We start from the raw sequence: 5,304 nt of genomic DNA, 5'->3' as shown, positions 1-5,304 counted from the left end.
TGGATCCTCCATGGCTATATTTTTTAAAAATACTATTTGTTGTGGATCTGTAAAGTTGTTGATCTCGTCTGGTTTAATCATGGCAGTTTAGTGAAACCTAGGAATTCATCCATTCCTTTCCACTTTTCTAACTTAATAGAATATAGGTAGTTAAATATGTCCCATATAATATACTAAATTTCTTTGGTGTCAGTTCTGACATTTCCCTGTTCATTTTTGATTCTGTTAATTAGGATTTTCTTTTTTGTTATTTATTTATTTATTTGGGTTTTTTTTTTTTCTTTCTTGGCTAATTTGTGCAAAAGTCTGCTGATCTTGTTTATCTTCTCAAAGAACCTGCTATTTTTTCTTTTTTATGTTTTTTATTGAAAATTAAAAATCATCCGTATTACATCTCAATTGCTATCCCATCCCATGCATCCTCCCATTCCTCCCACCCTCCCGCCGCTTTCACCCCATTCCCCTTCCTTATGAAGAACCCTCTTTTATAATCATTGTTTCTTGTCTTGTTTTGTCTCCATTTCGTTAATTTCTACCCTGGTTTTTATTGCTTCTTCCTGTTTCCTGGATTTGGGTTTGGTTTGTTCTTATTTTTTCAAATTCTTGAGGTACACCATTAAGTCATTCCTGTAGGTGATCAGAGCTTTAATTTTGTTGCTCTTATGACTGTTTTTAATATGTTCTAAAGATTTTATTGTAATTTGTTCTTATTGCCACTTAATTCCAGGAATGTATTTTATTTCTTTCTTGATTTCTTTATATTCTTTTGCTGTTGCTTTTAACCTTTGTGGCAGTGTGATCAAAGGGGATACATTGAATTATTTCACTTTTTCTGAATTTATTATATTTGTTTTGTGTCTTGGAATGTGGTCTATTTTAGAAAAGTTCCTATGAGCTGCTAATTAGAATGCTCATCCTTGGATGTTTGGGTGAATTGTCTATAGATAGATCATTTTGATAGATGTTTTCATTTAATTTTAATATTTCTCTGGGTTTTGTTTGTTTGTTTGTTTGTTTATCCAGATAACCTGTCTATTGGAGAGACTATGGTGTTAAAATCTCCTACTATTGCTGGGTTGGGATTAATCTGTATCTTTAAGTTCTGAAAACATACATTTGGGCAATGACTGGACCAAGCAGGTTGTATTTATATGTACACATGTGAGGTATTGAAATACTCATGAAGTTTCTAATTTTGAAAGGGCGTTGGTAGGGACAGAATAAGTGTTGGAAGAGGGAGACTGGGTGGTAGAAATTATGTAAATACATACTTATGCATAAAATCCTAAAAAACTTTAAACCTTGTATTTGGTTTCTTCTTATATAACACACTTCATTTTTATTTTATACAAATTTTATTATAATTTATTTACATTACACCTCAAATGTAATCCTTTCATTCTTATCTTCCTGTTCCCAGCCTCCCACCCTCATCTTCCCTATTTGCCACCCCTAGACCTCTGAGAGATGGGGTCCTCCTCCCACATCAAATGACCCCAACCTATCAGGTCTCATCTGGATAGCCTACATCCCCTTCCTCTGTGTTCTCACAGGGCCTCTCAGCCAAGGGGCAGAGATCAAATCACAGGCACCAGAGTTCATGTCAGAGGCAGTCCCCTGCTTGCCCCTCCCCTTCTCCATGTGGAGAATGAGCTGTCCATTGGCTACATCTGAACAGGCGGGTCTAGGTTCCTTGCTTGCAATGTCCTTGGTTGGTGCATCCATTTGTGCAGGCTCCTCTGGGTCCAGATCGGGAAGCCTTTATAGTCTCCTTGTGGAGGCTCTGACACCTCATGTGCCATTTCCCCATCCTTCCATCCCCTATCTCTTCCATACAACTCACAGCTCGTAACTGAGAATCCGGCTTTGAATCTCAGTATCTGTCCAGATCCCCCACTGGGTGGAATCTCTCAGAGGACATCTATGTTGAGCTAATATCCACTTAGAAGTGAGTATGTACCATGCAGGTCTTTCTGAGTCTCGGTTACTTCACTCAAGATGATCTTTTCTAATTCCATCCATATGCCTGCAAATTTCAAGATTTCCCTGTTTTTGATAAATGAATAATATTCCATTGTGTAAATGTACCATAGTTTCTTTATCCATTCTTCAGTTGAGGGACACCTATGTTGTTTCACATTTCATCTTTTAATGAGTAAATATACATTTTTATTGTGTTTCTTCACCCTCCATAACAAACTTCATTCTTTTATTTGCAATAAGCTAACTTAAAGAATGTAGACAAACTCACCATCTCCATGGAAGCCTTTTATGGTCTTCTATGAGCACAATAGTCTTTTGATGCTGCTTCTGCCCTAGGTTTCCACTTGGTACAAAACCAGAGCAGCGTTAACTCTCACTTAGCTGTCTCATGCAAAAACTGCTGAAACCCAGACAATGCACTGTGTCACACAACGGGTAGCAAAAAATAATTTTAATAAAATCTTTTTGCTAATGAATAAAACATAATTACTTTTCTCCAATCAATACCTCATGTTCTTTCATATGTGGATCATAACATTTAATGTTTATATGGATGTCTATAGGGAGGTGTGAGTATAGATATAGTTCTTGAGGCTACAATGGGAATCATGCTGCCCCCCCCAAAAGCGTGGTTAAGGAGGCAGCTGGTGAGGAGCAGGGAGGGAGAGGGCATGTCCCCCTCTGAGCTTGAAACAAACTCAAACCCATGATCAGCAGTGTCAGGGTCAGAGTTCAGTGGTTGAGATGAGCCAGTTCAGGGGCCTGGTAACACAATTTAGACTGTTCTCCCTGAAATAGAAATGTTTGGAGAAATGGCTATAGAAGATGATGAATTTAATTTCTGGCTTCAACATCTTGTCTTCTACAGGGAGAAGTTGGATGTGTCCTCTAAAGTTGCAGGACTGGGCTAGCTAAGTGCGTAAAGGACTAGACGCATAAACAGGTGTCAGTTTCTAATTCTGTTTCTTGTTCTGTTAAGGTGTTCACTGTTGTATTTCTTCCTCCACTTGTAGTACACTCAATCCCACCTACTGAGCATAAACTGTCACTTCCTGGAGGACCTGGACTCTAATTACATCTTATCTGCTGATCTCTAAATTCCTTCAAGTTCAAGGATTCCACCTATACTCCAGGAATGAAGAGTTGGACTCTGCTGCTTCCTCCGTTCTCCTTACTCCAGCTTCCTTCCTAATTATGTGATCCTAAAACGCTGTTCTTACATGTGGGTTTAAGTGTTCGTGTGTGTGTGTGTGTGTGTGTGTGTGTGTGTGTGTGTGTGTGTGTGTGTGTGTGTTTTCTTCCCAGGGTGAGGAAGCTGGACTCTTAGAGATATCAGAGCTGAGTGAATAAGTGTGAGCAAAAAGAGACCCTATAGCTGCCACAGCAGATGAGCAGGCTCAACTATGGGCCATGCCTGCCCCCACACATAGCTCTCAGCTTCCTGCAGAGCTAATGTAAAAAACAGTCTAGCCGCCTACCTCTCCACTTGTAAGAAGAAGAATGACGATAATAACAATAATAACATGAGTAATTGGTGCTGCTGGCTGCCTCTAAACAGAAGCATATTTCGGTTTCTGTCCTTGAGCATCGCAGTGGTTCACAGAATGCAAACTGGCCAAGTGTTGCTCATGGTGTTGGCATTTTCACTGATTCTCTCAGCCCACCATCCCCACTATCTTGGCAGCAGCCTGCATTTCGAAATACATTGTTCTTCCAGCAAAAACAGTTACCAGACTCAGAGATCTTTCAGGAAGCACAGGTTCCCAAAGATCATTATTCTAGAAACAATGTCAAGAATAAACAGTTAAGGATGAAGTCTGTCTAAAGAGAATTCTTTTTTGTTGTTATTGTTTTGTTTTGCTTTCTAATGTAGTAGTAGTAGTAGTTATTCACATTACATCCCCTTGCTCTTATCTTCCCTCCCTTCCTTTTCCATTCTACTCCCCTCCCTATGACCTCTGAAAGGTGGGGTCCTCCTCCCCTACCATATTATTACAGCCCATCAGGTCTCATCATGATAGCCTGCACACCCTTCCTCTGTGTTTTGACAGGACGTCTCCGCCAAGAGATAGTGATCAACTCGAGGGCCCCAGAGTTCCTGTCAGAGGCAGCCTCTTGCTCCCCCCAACTCCTCATGTGGGGAATGAGCTCCCATTGGCTACATCTGATTAGGAGGTCTAGGTTCTCAGCTTGCTATGTACTCAGTTGTTGCATCAGTTTGTGAAGGGCCCCTGGATCCAGATCCACCTGCCTTGATGGTCTCCTTGTAAAGCTTGTGACAATTCCCCCTGCCCTCTGCCTGTCTTTCCATCCCCCAACTCTTACATACAATTTGTAGCTCTTTGCCTAGAGTCTAGCTGCATGTTCCAGTATCTATCCTATTCCCCACTGGGTGGGATTTCTCAGAAGACATGTATGTTGAGCTAATATCCACTTATAAGTGAATACATACCATGAGTGCTTTTCAGGATGGCCATTTCTAGGTCCATTAATGAAAGTTGTGTATGAGGCGTCTACTCCTGGATTTTCTAGACTGTTTGTTTCTTCCTTTTGCCCTTCTCCTTTCCTACTTGTCGAGACTTGGCTTTCTTTTCTGGGATCTTCATGTGGTTTTTGTCCAGCTTTAGTCTGGTGATGATCACCTTGCTGGGGTGGACGCCCATATGGACAGTTGTGCCATTGGCCTTTTCTTGCTGCATTGAATCTTGTTCAATATAGCCTTTTCTCACTGCACTCGTTCAGTGTAGATGACATATTTATTCCTGTAAACATGAGCCACTTTGCCAGTCTGCTGGCCTTTGTAATGTTCTTGGACAACCTGCACTTCGTCATCCTTTTGAAGGGGCATGGACCAAACATTATACTTCTGTCTCGGCTCTTTGGAAAGAGGGGAAGACATGGTCTTCCTCTGAATCTGAAAAGGTGCATTGAAATGGCATTTGCAGTCCTTGCTTTGGTCAGAATTCGCAAAGGGATTGAACTTCATTTTGGCTGCTGGGAACCAGCAATGGCCACAAAAGGAAGAGCTGAAGAGAATCCCTGTACACCGGGCAGCTAAGTTCTGCATGCAGCTGTATCTAATGTTGATAACGTTATCCTTGAACTGTCTCTTCTATTCAGACAACTTCAGACACCTGGACAGAGGCGCCAGAGAGAAAAGAGGTGCAGTAAGAAAAACACTGGCCACTAATGCTAGCCTCAAGCAAGTCACTTTTCTCATGTGTTCAGCTTTGTCATCTGAAATGTACCAGCTGTGTGCTGCCATTTCCAACTTGAGATTGCCTGGCCATAAATATCTCACCAGTCATTAATAAGGATGTT

At 41.0% G+C, this 5,304-nt stretch overlaps 1 pseudogene; it reads right to left on the bottom strand.

The window, feature by feature from the left end:
* Window positions 1-4,496: 4,496 nt before the first annotated feature.
* LOC127193711 (60S ribosomal protein L26-like) lies at window positions 4,497-4,969 on the bottom strand (annotated as a pseudogene).
* Window positions 4,970-5,304: the final 335 nt, after the last annotated feature.

Source organism: Acomys russatus, chromosome 9 (genome assembly GCF_903995435.1).
Source record: "Acomys russatus chromosome 9, mAcoRus1.1, whole genome shotgun sequence".
In the NCBI taxonomy this organism is placed as follows: domain Eukaryota; kingdom Metazoa; phylum Chordata; class Mammalia; order Rodentia; family Muridae; genus Acomys; species Acomys russatus.
Note: the sequence above shows the minus strand (reverse complement) of the source record. Positions and strands in the feature narration are given on the sequence as shown.